Source organism: Lynx canadensis, chromosome A1 (genome assembly GCF_007474595.2).
Source record: "Lynx canadensis isolate LIC74 chromosome A1, mLynCan4.pri.v2, whole genome shotgun sequence".
Taxonomy (NCBI): Eukaryota; Metazoa; Chordata; class Mammalia; order Carnivora; family Felidae; genus Lynx; species Lynx canadensis.
The window spans coordinates 158,176,145-158,192,178 of NC_044303.2; the positions used below are offsets into that span (position 1 = coordinate 158,176,145).

Here is a 16,034-nt window from a genome sequence, read left to right on the forward strand (position 1 = left end):
TCCTGCACACGAGGAAAGTTCTCCCCTCCCATACTGATTGAGAAACATGTCCTGTCCATAGAATTGCACACTATAGTGACCAAAGTGTCCCTTTCTTGCACACAAGAGTTGTTTTTATGGCTTTTCAGTGCAATTCAAGATGCCCTGAAAGGTGTCAAATAAGTTCTGAAAAGGGGAAGGGTGATAGAGTGACCTCACAATTCTTATTGTTTCCATGTTGTTTTGTACTAAAAAGGAACACAAATGTATATCTGAATAAACTGAGGAAGTAGGAAGACCAGAGGAGACAAAACACCTCTTCACCTTTTCACTTTTAAACATGCTAATAGTGAGCCAGATGCCATCAACATGAAGAACAATATTGATAATTAATAATAGCTTATTTTTTTAAGAGTTTGATTTTAAGTAATGTCTACACCCAAAACTCAAACTCACAACCCTGACATCAAGAGTCATATGCTTCACCAACTGAGCCAGTCAGGCCCTTCTATAATAGCTTATTCTTGATGGAACTTTACAGCTTAAAAACAACAAAGTTCCATTGTGTTTTTGAATTCTCTCCCTATTCTGTGAGGTAGCCATTGTTTTATATATTCATTTTACCTTTGAGGTACCTGAGACTCAGAGACACTGTTGGTTTTGTTGTTGGTCTTGAAAGTAAAACTAAGTTGAAGAGGGCATCTTTTGGGATGAGCACTGGGTGTTGTATGGAAACCAATTTGACAATAAATTTCATATATTAAAAAAAAAAAGAAAGTAAAACTAGTCATTTGAGTCACCTACCCCCCCCTCACACACAAACATCAAATATCATATTAAATAGTAAGATGGCAAATAAAGTGATCAATTCATCTTAGGTTCATTATAATTAGCATATTGACTTTACTGAGATTTATGAAAACATTCTATTTTTTTGTTCAGCATAGATAATTTGTGATATATTAGAACCTCAGTATAATAAATATGCATAGTATGTGGACACCCATTTGAAAATGCTCATATTATAATTTTAAATTATAAAGGTTTACAGTTGTTATATCTTTGTTTTTATTGAATGTTGCTCCTATCTATGATTTATTTGATAATGAGTCTTTGTTGAAAAGCACAATCCCCAAAAATATCACTGTTCCCATGGGAAAGTGATACTTTATGCCCTGGTTTCTAGAACATGTTATGGTGAAAAGCACAGAATAAATATATCACACATATAAATTCAGAAGGCTTTTTGTTTCTACTTAAAGAATTAGAATTGCAGGCTGCCTTGATTCCATTTTGTTTTTAATCAAGTATCATATTTATCATCTTTGATCTTTTGATCTGTTATGGCCTACTATTTTGGGAGCTTTTGCCATTGCTTTGGATTTTGGAAATTTAAGAGTCAACATGACCCTTACAGGATAAAATATTTACAAAATTAGAAACAAAGCAGGGCAAAGTATGAAGATGAGTGTTATTAGATGAGAAGTACCATAAAGGCACTGATTCAGTGGTATAGGAAGTTCTGGATTGCTAGAACATATTCAGCTTAGGTGTTGGTGTTGGGTGTTGGGAAAAGCTTCATGGGAAAGTTAGCTTTGGAACGTCAGAGATTTGTAGTTGTGATAATGAGATTATTGAAACATTCCTTTTTTTTTTTTTTTTTAAAGATACTGGCTCCTGTTTTCTTTTTAATTTTTTTTTTTTAACATTTATTTATTGTTGAGAGACAGAGACAGAGTGTGAGCAGGGAAGGGACAGAGAGAGAGGGAGACACAGAATCTGAAGCAAGTTCCAGGCTCTGGGCTGTCAGCACAGAGCCCATTGTGGGGCTCGAACTGACAAACCGTGAGATCATGCCCGGAGCTGAAGTCAGACGCTTAACCAACTGAGCCACCCAGGTGCCCCTGAAACATTCCGAATTTAGGGGTCTTAAGAATACTGGTTTGCTATCACGAGGTGTTTTGGTGAAAGACTGTAATCTGGTTTAACTGATATACAGGGCATATGAAAGCCGTTGTGACAGATGCAGATAGAAAGATGTGTTGATGACAGATTGTGAAGAGAGTTTTCATTATTGAATTAAGTACTATGGACTTTTATCTGTGAGCAATGCAGAACCATTGGCATCTTCTGACCGGATCGTGATATACTCGAATCCATAGGTTAGGACTATCCAGATGATAGCAGTATGATTAATGAATTGGAATGGGGGAATACTGGAAAAAGGAAGCTAAATTAGAAAGGCAAAAGGTAATGAGGCCTATGCTAGGATATTGATAATGGGAACAGAGACGAGAAGAAGGATATGAAAGACTTTCTGAAGGCAGAGTTGACTGATTTGACAGCTTTATTTGGGCATGAGAGGTGAGTGAGCATGAGGAACCAAAAATAAGTAGTAGCTTCAAGTTTGTTTGCTAGAAGATAGTATTGATTTGAAAAGAAATAAGGAAATCAGAAGGGGGAGCTGATTTAGGTTAGAGGTGGTGGTACAATATATGAGTGAAAATGTTCAGACATTTGGAATTGTGGGCCTTAGGCCTCAGAGTCAATCCCACTGAAATAATAGTAAGAGTCATAGAACTGGACAAGTCTTCTGAGGGAAGTTTTGAGGAAAGAGGAGGAGAAGAAAAAGAACAGGGGAGTGTACCCAAACTACACCTACTATAAGGGCTGTACACCTCTTTCACATTGAGAACCATGGCTATGGTGGGCCACTGTTACTGACAGGAGTATTTAATACCTACGATATGTATGTATCCCTGTATATAGTTCCAAGATTTTCCCAGTAGTACCATCATTCTCAGTCATTTACATTCAAATGTATTTTGGAGTAGGGAAAAAAAAAAAGAGGGTAGGAAATTAACAGGTGCTTCTCAGGCATTGCGCTTATTTAGGGTACACCCATGGGAATGTGTTGACCTTGGACACTTTATCCATTAGATATATTATGACAGAAAGTAAGTGTTGTAGGCAGTAATGGGGTAGCCTGAAGGCACATTGGTCTGAAATGTACAGGGAACATGAGATGATTGGGGAGAGAATAAGCAGGGCGACCAATGATCAGAGGTGGCTGTATATATCATTTGGAAGGTGAAACAGTACTATCAGTCGAATAATGACAGTGTGAAGCTGAAGTGATAATTTGCAAAAAGAATTTAGTAAGAGGTCATTGCTGTTGGTAGTAGCCGCATACTTACTGAATAAATTTCGCTGGGTGTACATTGTACTTAAAGTGATAATGCCCCCTTTAAGTTATCGGAGCAAATTATTTTAATGATAACTTATTAACAGAAATGTTTTTGTTTTGTGTTTGTGATCTTGAAAGCAAGGCCATTAAAATTAATAAGATAAGTTGCTCTCTGTTTTTGATTCTGTCCTTCTAACCTTTACCTTGAATAAATCACTTCTCTTATGTGTAAAATGATTTAGGTGATTTAAATATGCTGGGTATTTGAATTGTGATTTATTTTCAGGATTTCTCAATTGAGCCAACATTAAAAAATGTAAAAGGTATAAGGTATGATATGATTTACCTGCCAAAGAGTTTTAGCCTCTAACAGGGATATTCACATTTCTTAAAAACAACAACTGTCCAGAATGTTAATGATTTGTTATAACTGTGACTCCTGGTGAAAATACTGGTACTACAGTCAGTGGATTGTATCAAACTTCAATAGTATAGAAAGCTAAGCAGCATGATGTAACTTTGTTAAATGTTGACAAATTGTACATGGAAGTAGAGGTCTGTCCTATGTAATTTTCACTTGGTCAGTATCTTTGCTTCATTTTTAGGGTCCTGAACCTTTAAAAAAAAGTTTTTATTTTGTGATTTAAAAATTAACCTTTTTTGGGTGCGCCTGGGTGGCTCAGTCAGTTGAGCATCTGGCTTCGGCTCAGGTCATGATCTCACAGTTTGTGAGTTCGAGCCCCGCGTTGGGCTCTGTGCTGACAGCTCAGAGCCTGGAGCCTGTTTCGGATTCTGTGTCTCCCTCTCTCTCTGCTCCTCCCCTGCTCATGCTCTGTCTCTCTCTCTCTCTCTCTCTCTCTCTCAAAAATACATAAATAAATATTAAAAAAATTAAAAAAATTAACCTTTTTTGTTTTACATACTCTCTCTAAACATATAGGTTTCAACAGATAGATGTTATTTTCTAATATTTGCCAAAAAAGAAACATGCCATTGGAAACTTACTTTAAAAATAGAAAATTTGAGGGTTTTTTTGGTTTGCAATGACAGATATCTCTGAAAGTTTACTGTAAAGTATTCAAGTGTTAGTTCAGAATAAACTCTTTAAAATTTATTTTTAATTTACATATGGTAAAATTTACTTTTTTTTATACATTTGACAAGCAGGGCAGTTCTGTCACCCCCAGAAAACTCCCTCGTGCTGTTCCTTTGTAGTCAGACTTTTCTTCTTGACTCTTGTGACAACCACTGATGTGTTCTCTATCCCTATGGTTTTGCTTCTCTAGAATGTTGTATGAATGGACTCATACAGATGTAGCCGTTTCAGTGTAACTTTTTGCACTTAGCATAATACATTTGAGATTTATCCATGTTGTTGCATGTATCTGTAGTTTGTTCCTTTTTATTTACTAATCAGTATTTCATTGTATGCATATTCCACAGTTTTTAGCCACTAGTTGGAGAACATTTATTTGCATCGTATTCAGTTTTTGGTGATTTGGAATAGAGACACTATAAACATTCACAAATGATTTTTATGTCAACATAAGTCTTACTTCTCTTGGGCAAATACCTAAGAGTGGAATTAACTGCATATAGTAAGTGTATATTTACCTTTTAAGAAACTGCCAAACTGTTTTCCAAAGTGGCAGTACTGTTTTGCATTTGAGTTCAGGTTTCTCTGCATACTAACCAGCACTTGGTATTGTTAGTCTTTTGGTTTTAATTTTAGTTATTCTACAGGGTCCATATTAGTATCACGTCGTGGTTTAACTTGAATTCCCCTAATGACTAATGATGTAGAGCATCTTTTCATGTGCTTATTTACCATCCTCATATCTTCTTTGCTGAATTGTCTTTTCAAATATTTAGTCCATTTTTAAAATCGGGTTGTTTGTTTTCATATTGTTGAGGTCTGAAGATTCTTTATATAATCTGGATATAAGTTCTTTGGCAGACAGGTGATTTGCAAATGTTTTGCTCCGGTCTGTGGCATATTTTAAATTCTTTTAAAGCGTCTTAAGCAGGGGGACCTGGGTGGCTCAGTCAGTTAAGCATCTGACTCTGGATTTCTGCTCAGGTCATGATCTCACAGTTTGTGAGTTCGAGCCCTGTGTAGGGCTCTGCACTGACAGCGCGAAGCCTGCTTGGGATTCTCTTTCCCTCCCTCTTTGCCCCTTCCCCGCTCATGTATAAGCATTTTCTCTCTCAAAATAAATAAACTTAAAAAAAAAAGTGTCTTATGCAAAGCAAAATGTGTCTTTATAGGGCAATTTTTTTTTTTTAATTTTGATGAAGTCCAGTTTATAAGTTTTTTATGGGTAGTGCTTTTGGTGTTATATCTAAGAACTCTGCCTAGCTAAAAGTCACAAAATTTTTTGCATCTATTTTCCCTAATGTGTTATAGTTTTACATTTACACTGAAGTCTGTAGCCCATTTTGAGTTAATCTTTGTGTAAGATGTGAGGTATATGTCTAGGTCCATTTTTTTTTTGCGTATAGATTTGTACAAAGTAGATGATCTTTTCTCTATTGAATTGCCTTTGCATCTATGTCAAAATTAATTGATCATAGTATTTATGATATGGTTATATTTCTGGGCTCTCTATTCTTTATTGATCTATGTGTCTATCCTTTTGCTAAATACCACACAATGTCCTTATCATAGCTTTATAGTAGAATTAGCTTTCAACCATCTCTGGCAGAAAGAAACAAGTTCTCTGCAGCACACTAGTCAAATTCCTTTTCAATTTTCTTCCAAACAAATAGATTATTCCTACTATCTTCATTCAGTTTACATATTCATTATAAATTCAGCGTGGGCTGTGGTCATACTTCTTATATCCCTTTCCTAGATAGAGAAAAAGCTGTGGACTATGGTATTCAATTATAGCATTCTCTGCATCACCATCAAACTGCAAATTTTTAAAAAGAACCATTTTCTATGCTGCTCATCTACAGAAGTTCCCCTGATGGGCTTCCCCTCCTCTTACAAACCCACCACCCAGCCTGAGCTGCCTGGACACCCTAACCCCCATTGACAGCCAGCTTCCTGTCTGGTGGAGTGGCGGTTGGTAGAAACCAGCTGTCATGATTCATCCCATTTAAGATTTCTGCCTTTTGAGAAGTGACATTAATAGAGCCAGGCTGAATGATGTCTGATTGAGAGAATTTTATGAAAGAGGTTTGATTTCTGGTGCCTCAGCAATTGAACTTTTTATTTTTTAACAGGTACCTTCCAGTTTCCAGAGTATGTATGAGCTCAGTTAGATAGATAAATGTTTTCATCAAGTGTTTGAACCAGCTGTCAGTTCTTCCTGAAAAACAAACAGGCATGGAAACTTCTGTAAAAAAGTTCTTGCATTACCAATTCTTTAATAGTTACATAAGCTTTTAGACTTCTGATATTCTCCAAAAGGCAAAAAATTCTCTGCCCAAGGTCTTGTTACATTTTGGATTTGGTGAAAGAATTCTCAGGTGCCTAAGGGATAACCTCACATACCATGAGGACATGGCTTTTCTCTTGGAATGCTGAAGCCAATTTCATGCCTTCACATTTTTGGGGGGTCATTTTGTCAGTTCTTAAGAACTTCATCTTAAGATGAACTTAAGAATATTATTTAAAAGCAGAATATTTGTTAGGAGGTTGAAGAAATTTGCAACCATAGGGACAAGTTTTTGTGCTAGTTGATCAGTAAATACACTGAAAAGAACAATAAAAGAAAAATAAATGGCAAAATACTGATAAGGGAAAAGTGCACTAGCTTTTATGAGTTACCTAAAATTAACATTATCCTCACTTTTGGGAATATGAGAGAACATGATAATGAAAGAGAAAGACAGTGATTAATTTGGGGAGGTAACAATTCTGGTACCAGTTGTGTGCAGGGAGTGGGAAAGAGAGCCTGTTACTGCAGCCTTGTACAGGGTGCTCAGATTTCTGTAGCAGTGCTGTATTGCATCTATACTATATGCTGAATCATGCACCTAAATATGAAAAGTCAAATTGTGGCTGGAATTTTTCTAGTACTAACAAGTACTGGTTTTCTATAGCCAGTCAAAGTTATGCTAGAAGTAGAACATTTTATAACATTTGGTAGTAACAAGTGATTTTTAGCTTTGGATCGGTGATACCCTAGGGCAGAAGTTATCAAACTTTAGTGTACTAAAGAATCCCCTGGGGAACTTGTTAAAACTTAAGGTCCCTGGGCTCTAGCCCTCAAAGGTTTGATTTAGTAGGTCTGGGGAGTGGTCAAGAATCTGCATTTTAACAACAACCTCACTCCATTTGGTACTCTGAGTCATCTCTCAAGAAGTTGCAAAATTCCCCTAGGGAAAAGTATTGTCCCTCAACTGAATTTTTAAAATACTATTTCACTTAGCATAGTAGGTGTTGTGAAACTTAATGACTGAGTGTCAGAGTTCCAAAGAGGTTAGCACTAACTAGTTTAGATTCCCCAGGTGTGAACTAAGATATAACATGCAATGAACAGTGTACACAGACTTAAGTTAGATTTCTTTCAATTAGAAATTATTAGTTACACAATTTCCATTTCCAGGTCATCTGTGCCTCCACAGATAGTATTAGATAAGGGAGGTAGACCAGGAATAGATACCTAGGGAATTTCACAAGCTTCTTTATAATCATTTATTGCTTACTGTGCCCTTAATGATGTTAGTCAGGATCCCATTAAATTAACTGTGAATATACTAATTGGTCCCTTGACGTTAGCTAGGGGGTATCAAATTCTGTGGCTCCACCCCATTCTGGTCATATAGGAGACAATGTAGAAATTGTTGCCTGTGTAAGGGTTCTTTTCTTTCTGGGGACAAGGCATCTGTGGGCCAAGAGAGATTTCTTAAAACATAGCAGGCATCCCTAGAGAATCTTCATCTAATTCAGACAGGCACCTATGACCTACTTTTAAAAGTAATTTGAAAATCCCATCAAACATAAGCAATCAAAATTCAGATTCTCTATCAGTATTCTGTAGACCTAGCATGGCATCATTTCCATCTGTCCATACTAATGGCTTAAATATATTTTGGACAGGGCTTTCTTCTGTCTTTGTAGCTAAAACAGAGCATTTCTAGTTTGTGGATTCAAAGCAAGTATACAAACAAATACAATATGGTGTAAATTGTTTTTTTCTGTACATGAGAAGGGAATCAAATTTGCTAACTTGGTATTGCAGTTGCAGAATTAAAACACCTAAGCCAGAGCTTATTTCTCCTTATTTGAAGCCTGGAGTTTGGGTTTATAAATGTAACTAGCTTCTGTGAACCTTTTTTAACTTTTCAAACCAAAACTGACAAGACAAAGTGTTTCACAGAAACTTCCAGAGTTGGAAGGTACTTTAAAGAACATCCAGTCCCATCTCTTACCTAATTTTTGAAACTTATGTTGCTTGTACTTTAACTCTCACACTAAATTGTTAGCTTCTTAAGGGGGAGTTTCCTACTCATATGCATTTCTAATCACCCTGAGATTGTTCAGCTTCTTGAGGAGGAAGGCTTCATTTTGCACAGTTGGCCTAAATAAATATTTGTGAATTTGATCAATAAATTGGCAGATGGGTTTTTTTCATTCCCTATTTTCCTATTGCACAGGTTTGGCTGCCACATTTGTTCAGTTTCGATCCTTGCCCTGTCTCTTGCCAGGTGTATGACCTTTGACAAGTTACTTAACCTCTCTGTACTTTAGTTTTCTGTAAAATGGCCTTCGATAAATGATAGCATGTTCCTGATCACTACCAGCAGAACTTGCTGTCTGAATTTTAATCATTTCAGGGTATGTTCTGTCTAGAAAATATAGTGGGAATACAGAAGTTACCTGAAAGCTGTTGAAAGTATGAAAAATTAAGAGTTACAATTATTTAGTATGTACATACTGGATACACTTTATTAGGATAAATTCCTCATGATTGTAAGTCAAGTCACAACTGTAATAAGGAGTTTTTAGGCTGCTTCAACTCACCTTCCTACAACATAATATGGAAATCACTGGTTTAAAAAACAAACTTCATGATTCAGTTAACAAAGTCAAGATATGTAGGCTCATGTAGAGCAGAGGAGCAAATTAATTGGGTGTTTAGAATCTGATATGTTGTAATGAATTGGGTTATCAGGTGGTGACTTAATTAGGCTATTGAATGAATTAACACCCCTGAAATGTGGGAAATTCGCACTTAGCTTTCTCACTTCTGTCAGGAGGCTGGTGGCAGTATCCAAAAGATCAAGATACATTTCTGAAAAAAAATCCAGGTGGTTCATATTACAGAATAGCAAGTATCAGAGGCATTAGGGCCCTATCATGTAATGGTGATAATGTCCCCTATAATATTCACTATGGACAAACTGAGAAAATACAGAGAAATAGAAATAAGAAGAAAATTAGAAGAAAATTAAAACCACCAGTAATCTCATGCCCTAAGACAACAATTACTGAGAACTTTATATTGAGGAGGGCACCTGTTAGGATGAGCACTGGGTGTTGTATGGAAACCAGTTTGACAATAAATTTTATATTAAAAAAAAACTTTATATACCAGCTATTCCTAGCCACAATTGTATTTATTTATGAGATTCAAACTGGGATCATTCTACAAATGAAATTTTGTATTTATCCCATTAAACAAACTCACTGAGAGCATCTTTCCAGAAAAAAATACTCTTTAAATTTTGCTTTCTCTTTAGTTATATATGAGATATACTCAATAATATTATTAGTTCAAGATAAAAGATTTAAGTAAAAGGAAGATTGATACTGCCCAGAGTAGAGAAAGAAGAAAATGAAGAGTAACGTGTTTTATTACTGAATATGACTTTTTTATTCATTAATATATTATTTATGGAAATAGTGCTTCAGAGGAAAGTGGTTTAAGTTCACTAGTGACCTTTTAGGGAGTGGCTCAATAAGTAATAATTCTATGAATGGATTAAGGGAGAGCTTAACATATAGCAACTATAAATATAGTCCTTAAATCCTTAAATCATTTCTCTTTCTCTCTCCCTAAAGAGAGAAAGCCCCACTTTTTTTTCCCCTATTCTGCCACTTAGGAACTTTAATTTTTAAAAGCATAGGAAGGTTACAGTTGGTCATATCTTTGATTTTAAAATGTAGAAAATATGGAAGCATACCTGGGTAATAGTATAAATACAAAGAATTAGGAGATATGTGCTTACATTCTCGGCATTGGCTTATTTCCATGGTGGAAAGTCTCCTTTAAAGAGAGAGACAGGAAAACATGTTGGTGAGGGATTCCTGGAGCCATCTTACAATAAAGGCTGTTTTGGTACCCATTAGAGTTCACCACTGGGCCCATGCATCTGCCATGCAGATGCTGGCAGTTCATCTTTTGATTCCCAATGACCTCTGCAGTACTGACTACATGATTTTCCAGGCCTAATGCAAAGTGAAAATATATGGAGTCCCTCCTTCAAAAGACAATAAAATTAAAATATAAAGCTTTTTCCTTTCTTCCACTGTCTTTTTCTCTATCTGTAATGATGTTTTTATTTGTTATTTAATGTTTCATGTCCTTAGGCATGGGGATACTCACCCAGCAAATGCAGATTCTCACAGAGTCCCATTCTGTACCTAAGCAGACATGCCACCCACTCACTTCTTGGATTCCCCCCTCCACCAGCCACTGGACTGGCCTATGTCCTGGCGAGAGGTAGGGAAGTCATGCCAAGTATCTCCTCTTCCCCTAGGCATACCACCTGTGGGAACCCATGGTGGATGGGGGACCTCTGAAGGTAGTACAGTCTCCATGCTGGAACATGCTGGGTACCTGGATCAGCAGTAGATGAGAGACTTATCTTCCACTTATAAGATGATCACCCCATGGTGCTGTCAGTCTGGGATGTGGATGACTGTCATTAAAACTCCCTGAGTTGTCTCAGGGAGCAAGAGGGCCCATCTGTTTGTGCCCAGAGGGACTGGAGACCAGCAGCATTACTGGATGAGGACCTGGAGGAGTAGGGTCCTGAAGTGCCAGGGCAGCTGAGAACCCATCCCTATAAGGTGGGGAAGTATGATGGTTGGTAAGCTGAGGCTCCAAGCTCCCAGTGCATGCTCTTGAGCCTCTTAGGACTTCACTTAGAAAATTCAAACTCATAGATAAAATTATTATTAAAAAGAAATTATTTTGAGAGAGAGAGAGAGAGAGAAAGCCCACAAGTTGGGGAGGGGGAGAGAGAAGGAGAGACAGAATCCCAAGCAGCCTCCTCACCATCAGTGCAGAGCTTGGCTCAAACTCATGAACTGTGAGATCATGACCTGAGCCGAGATCAAGAGTTTGACACTTAACTGACTGTGCCACCCAGGCACCCCTCAAAGATAAAATTATTAAGTATTTCAAGGCAGAGTATTAACCTCATGTTGGAGGAAGGTCGTCTAAGCTAATACCCTATGTGGCTGAAATGGCTGCATACCAATGAAGCAAACAGACCGTGAGCTTCTGGAATAACCTTTCTGACACTACTTGAATATCACTTTTATTTCTTATATATCAATGCTTCTAAACTTTAATGTGCATGTGAATAATATGCGAGGTTCTTGTTAAAATGTGGATCCTAATTTAGCAGGTCTGGGGCCTGAGATTCTACATTTCAGACAAGTTCCCAGTGGATGCCATAGCTGGTCTAGGAACCACCTTTCTACACCTGCCTCCCTTAAAAATATTTTATTTGGAAATTATTATAGACTTACAAGAAGTTACAAAAATTGTAGACTCCTGTATACTATTCTCTTAACTCCCAATGGTGACATCTTATATGTAACACAAATACAGTATGTGATATGACTATAATATAATATCAAAACTAGGAAATTGACATTGGTACTGTAAGATAACAAAAACAATATAATTTAGTAACAAGTTTGATGTCTTTTTTCAAAGGAAAACCATTCATGGATTGAAGGAATACAGTGTCTCACAAACAGTGGAACATTGTTCCTGAGAGATTTGGGGTAAGAGTGAGTTTTATAGAATGTTACAAGAGGCAAATGGAAGCAGGGCATGGTTGGCTAGGATGTTGGGGATTTCCTTGTAAGTCAAACAGTTTCTATTTTCTAGAGTAAGGTAAGCTAGCTAAAGCAGAGTCTCTGGAGGATTGTCATTAGTGTATGTTAAGTTTCCTTGACAGGTGTTTCCTGTGAGAGTAGGCTGACTTAGGTGTACATTCGTGACATAGACTGGGTCACTGGGGTCTCCTCCCTTTTGTTGGTCCTGATATACAAATTTATTTTATCAGTACAGTATTGTTAATTAGACTATCGACCTGGTTCCACTTTTATCATTTTTTTATTTGCATATATATTTGTGTGTGTCTGTGTGTGTCTGTGTCTGTACAGTTATAGGTAATATCATTCCATGTATAAATTTTTGTAACTACCACTGTGATCAGGATATGGAACTGATGAAGAAGAATTATTTTGTGGCCTCCCCCCACTTCCCTGAAGATGGCTATAATACATTGGGAATTCTCAATAATTCATACAATAACAATGCCTATTCTTTTCTCATAGTGAGAGTTGTCCCCAGAATCCAGCAAACCATGAGGTTGGCAGTTCTAAGTGCGCTGAAGCACTAAGGTGAGGTGAAGTTTTGGGGGCAAAAATGTTGGTCATTGGAGGGAAGTATAACATTCCTTGTCCTAGTGCCTTGCACTCATCCTGGAGGGTGCCTTGTATAAACAAAGTCAAATGCAAATTTTGGAGAATCATTTTACTTAAAAGAGACATAAGGAAAATGGGAACCAGGTATACCCAGGAGATCTCTAGGATTCAGTGTGGGAATTGGTAAATATTAATTGATAATGACAAAGTAAGATGTTCATCATTATACTGTTCAGTGAACTTGGTAATTGCTTTATCTGTGCATTAGACAGACTTCAAACTTCACACATCTTTATGATAATAAGCCTACTTCATAATGCCACTGAAAATAAGACTTGTTAACTATCACATGCCTTGTAAATGGAAAAATATATCAGATTTTGGTAAATATGACTCATAATTATCAACTTCTCTTTTTATTTTGGTGGTATTGCCTGGTGGTTAAAGACATTATTCTTATCAACTGTGTGACCTTGGCCAAGTGACTTAACATTTCTATGGCCCAGTTTTCTTATGTCTAAGTTGGAGATGAGTGTAGGACCTATCACGTAGGGTTGTTGCACAGGTAAAGCACATGCGACAGTGCCTTGCAGAGTGTAAACACTCAGTATCAATTAATGGTATTATTATTATTAGGACTAGGTCAGCCTTGAATACCTTCTACTAACAATTGCCTAAGATTTTGCTTCTTTATATCCAAACCACTGACCTCAACAACTTTTTTATATTGAACGTGTGTAGATTTTTAAGGTTAGAGGTTCTTTTAGATATAACCACTCACTGTACAGACGAAAGTTAAACCTATAGGCTCTGGGTTCAAGTTCCAGCACTTACTAATTGCAGACTAATTGTGGGGCTTAGGCAAGGAACTTCCCTAAACCATAGTCTCCTTATCTATAAACAGGGAGAGTGTAACAGTATTTACCCCATAAACTTGTTGTAAAGATTAAATGAAATAATCTATATAAAGTGCTTGGCATGTAATTAGCAGGTTATTGATATTTGCTGTTATTTTTTTATTGATATCTGGTTTTCCCAGTAAGTGTACATGGCCCAGAGTTCCAGAGTTATTGGGAGAGATGATGTTAAACCAAATATAAAAGAGCTTCTCTCCAGCCAAGTGATTGGTCACACCTTGAGGACATAGAAACTGGAGCTCCTAACAGTATAGATACCCATGTGTTACAGAGACCAAGAACTATCCCCTGATATCTATCCCTTTCTTTTTTTTAATAATTGAACTCTGCCCCTTGCCAGATTTAGGAGGTCACGTGGCCAGTAGAGCCAGAAACCACACTTCCCAAGCCTGCATGTTTTTTGCCAATGGAATGGGTACAGCTTCTGTACTTCCTGACCAGTTACTCCCTAGTTCCTTGTGTCCCCCTTTCCTCTGCTGAGAATGTGATAGTGCATGGACAAGGTAGAGGACCAGCCTCTACCATGGAAGCAAGGCCGCACCCTGAGATTGATGGAGCAACAAGATTAATTTGATTCTCTGGACAACTTTATGGAGTAGACCTGCCTATGTCACATTGGCCTGCCTGTGTAGTATAGGGCTGTTAAATGAGAAAGAAGTAAATTTCTGTCTTGTTGGTGCTACTGTATATTGGAGTCTCCTGGTTATAGCACTTTAGACTATATCTTAACTCATTTATCATGACCATCTCTAAAGATGTTGAATGATGGAAAATAGGCATTTTAATAAGATCCCCCAGTAACTGTGATGCCAGCAATCCAGGGACTAGCCTTTGAAAAACACACACTAATGTGCTCTAAAGATGTCACCATGTCTCTAAGCAAAATATAAGTTTTGGAAAGGGGTCTAGAATTTAGAAGATAGGAATAGCCCTTGTTAAAATTTTATTGTACTTGAACTGAAATTTGTTCAAGAATTCTGAATTAATATTCCACCTCATTTTATATTAGCAGTAGGATTACTTTTTAAGTTAAAAAATAGATTTATTAAGTTGAATACCTAAGTTGTTCTTTACATATTATTTGTAATGACCAGAAGAGAAAATACTTTGGTATTTCAGGCTATTTGTTGATTGTATAGCATGGATACAAGGAAGAGGTAATTCTATATATGTTGACTGAGGTACCCAAGATGTATCAAGCTAAAAATAAACAAATAAATATTGCAAAAAAAAAAAGCACCAGACATAAAGAATACATGTGGTTTGACTCCATTTATTAAAAATCTGAAAATAAGAAACGTTATGCTGCTTACTATTGTGTGCTTAGGCAGTAAAATTAAAAAGAAAAACAAGAATTAAATACTCTGAAAGTCAGGAGAGTGGAAACCTTTGAGAGGGAGAGTGAAAGAGGGTGGTAATCAGGAGGAGTCTAGAGGAGAGCTTCCAAGGGGCTGGAAGTGTTTTACTTTTCTTGTAATTAATTGGTTAATTAATTAATTTGAGAGAGCTCGAGTGCTTGCAAGGTGGAGAGAGGGACAGAGGGGGAGAGAGAGAATCTTAAGCAGGCTCCACATTCAGCACAGAGCCCAATCCTGGGTTCAGTCCCATGACTCTGGGATCATGACTTGAGCTAAAATCAAGAGTTGGCCTCTCAACCGACTGAGCCATCCAGGCACCCCGGTTTTTACTTTTTAATCTGGGTGGTGGTTGCAAGGGGGTTCACTTTGTTATTTTGCACATTTATCTATGTGTATATTAGATTTCACAATAAAAACCTTTTAAAGCATATTTCATAACTACATTAGGCATATATATATTCTCTATATCTTCATTTACATATGTTGTGTGTGTGTGTGTGTGTGCACGTATTCCTGTGTACTCATATAAATTTCACAAAGGATACACGTACACACAAAAGAAAGAGCTATGGGTAATTGTTATTACCTTTGGGTAGTGGGAATGTGGGGTAGGGAACATTTTACTTTGCATTTTACAATTTGCATTTTATTTTCTTATATTTTCTTCATAATCATTTGTTACTTTTAAAAAAATAATCCCTCAAATACTGTATGTGAACATAGATCATTTTATTTTACATGCCACTGTATTATTGGCATTTTGTTTATGATCATGTTACTTTAAAAATTCTTTCTCCAAATTTGCATATGTATACATATGTGTACATTGCATACACATAGTAATACATGCTTGGAGAATTACGGCATGATACTTGTAAAACTCTTCACAGTGGTTACCTCTGAGGAGTGCACCTGGGGATAATTAAGAGAAGGGAGACCTTTCACCTTTTACTTTATATAATTCTGGT

The 16,034-nt window shown here is 36.8% G+C and overlaps 1 long non-coding RNA gene across 1 annotated transcript in view; it reads left to right on the forward strand.

The window, feature by feature from the left end:
- The first annotated feature begins 12,078 nt into the window (after positions 1-12,078).
- The window catches only part of LOC116738165, a 141,030-nt gene continuing 137,074 nt past the window's right edge, over positions 12,079-16,034 (forward strand). The window contains exons 1-2 of the long non-coding RNA XR_004343818.1: positions 12,079-12,143; positions 12,702-12,767. This is a non-coding gene — a long non-coding RNA (uncharacterized LOC116738165). The remainder of the gene's footprint in view (positions 12,144-12,701; positions 12,768-16,034) is intronic.